The sequence below is a fragment of the Diorhabda carinulata genome, chromosome X, assembly GCF_026250575.1.
Source record: "Diorhabda carinulata isolate Delta chromosome X, icDioCari1.1, whole genome shotgun sequence".
In the NCBI taxonomy this organism is placed as follows: domain Eukaryota; kingdom Metazoa; phylum Arthropoda; class Insecta; order Coleoptera; family Chrysomelidae; genus Diorhabda; species Diorhabda carinulata.
The window spans coordinates 12,674,351-12,676,872 of NC_079472.1; positions in this window are offsets into that span (position 1 = coordinate 12,674,351).

Here is a 2,522-nt window from a genome sequence, read left to right on the forward strand (position 1 = left end):
TTTGATAAATGGATTCTGCCACCTCGTAAACGCTGAACTAACGTGTTTTTATCGATCCCAATCCGGGTAGATACGGAAGTATATTCCAGTTTATCAAAGTCAATCAATGCAATACACAATTCATTCAAAAATGGATCAAGTTACCGTAGAAAAAGATCGTCATCAAATTATTCAATTGTCAAAAAAATGTTCTAACATTTCTTAATAATTGTCAATTTTGAATGAACATAAATTTTGAATTGATCAGACTGTATTGTATTAAACTTAATGAAGAATTCGACTCCATGTTTGTTGGAATATAATTTTTTTCTTTCTACACTTTTGTTTCACCCTATATAACGCGTGGAGGGAATCATAACCTCAAAATCCCAGTCATTAAATTGATGCTATGACCTCAAATGTTAAACTGATTAAAAGTATTTGATGAGTTTTTTAAATTATCATTTTTTCTTTCTATGCTTTTTTTCACCCTATATAACCCGTGAAAGATCTCATTACATCATAATCCTCGTCATTAAATTGATGCTATGACCTGAAATATTAAACTGATTAAAGTATTTGATTCGAGTTTTTTGAAATATAATTTTTTTCCACCCTGTATAACCCGTGAAAGGAATCAACTTCAAAATCCGTATCATTAAATTGATGCTATAACCTCAAATATTAAACCGAGTTAAATATTTGATTCCAGTTTTTTGAAATATAATTTTTTCTCACTATACTTTTTTGTCACCCTGTATAACCCGTGAAAGGTCTCATTACATCATAATCCTCGTCATTAAATTGATGCTATGATCTGAAATATTAAACTGATTAAAGTATTTGATTCGAGTTTTTTGAAATATAATTTTTTTCCACCCTGTATAACCCGTGAAAGGAATCAACTTCAAAATCCGTATCATTAAATTGATGCTATAACCTCAAATATTAAACCGAGTTAAATATTTGATTCCAGTTTTTTGAAATATAATTTTTTCTCACTATACTTTTTTGTCACCCTGTATAACCCGTGAAAGGTCTCATTACATCATAATCCTCGTCATTAAATTGATGCTATGATCTGAAATATTAAACTGATTAAAGTATTTGATTCGAGTTTTTTGAAATATAATTTTTTCCACCCTGTATAACCCGTGAAAGGAATCATAACCTCATAATCCCAGTCATTAAATTGATGCTATAACCTCTAATATTAAACCGAGTCAAATATTTGATTCCAGTTTTTTGAAATATAATTTTTTCTCACTAAACTTTTTTGTCACCCTGTATAACCCGTGAAAGGTCTCATTACATCATAATCCTCGTCATTAAATTAATGCTATGATCTGAAATATTAAACTGATTAAAGTATTTGATTCGAGTTTTTTGAAATATAATTTTTTCCATCCTGTATAACCCGTGGAAGAAATCATAACCTCATAATCCCAGTCATTAAATTGATGCTATAACCTCAAATATTAAACCGAGTCAAATATTTGATTCGAGTTTTTTGAAATATAATTTTTTCTCACTAAACTTTTTTGTCACCCTGTATAACCCGTGAAAGGTCTCATTACATCATAATCCTCGTCATTAAATTAATGCTATGATCTGAAATATTAAACTGATTAAAGTATTTGATTCGAGTTTTTTGAAATATAATTTTTTCCATCCTGTATAACCCGTGGAAGAAATCATAACCTCATAATCCCAGTCATTAAATTGATGCTATAACCTCAAATATTAAACCGAGTCAAATATTTGATTCGAGTTTTTTGAAATATAATTTTTTCTCACTAAACTTTTTTGTCACCCTGTATAACCCGTGAAAGGTCTCATTACATCATAATCCTCGTCATTAAATTAATGCTATGATCTGAAATATTAAACTGATCAAAGTATTTGATTCGAGTTTTTTGAAATATAATTTTTTCCATCCTGTATAACCCGTGGAAGAAATCATAACCTCATAATCCCAGTCATTAAATTGATGCTATAACCTCAAATATTAAACCGAGTCAAATATTTGATTCGAGTTTTTTGAAATATAATTTTTTCTCACTAAACTTTTTTGTCACCCTGTATAACCCGTGAAAGGTCTCATTACATCATAATCCTCGTCATTAAATTAATGCTATGATCTGAAATATTAAACTTATTAAAGTATTTGATTCGAGTTTTTTTAAATATAATTTTTTCCACCCTGTATAACCCTCATTATCCCAGTCATTAAATTGATGCTATGACCTCAGATATTGAACCGAGTTAAATATTTGATTCGAGTTTTTTGAAATATAATTTTTTCTCACTATACTTTTTGGTCACCCTGTATAACCCGTTAAAGGTATCATAACCTCATAATTCCAGGCAGTAACATGATGCTAAGAGACCTCAAATATTGAACTGATTAAAGGATTTAAATATTTAATTCGCATTTTTTATATCATAACCTCATAATTCGCTTCAGTAAATTAATATTATGTGATAGTAATGGGGTAGAAAGGTTGTTGATAAAAAATGCTCTCAAATAATTGTAAAGGATT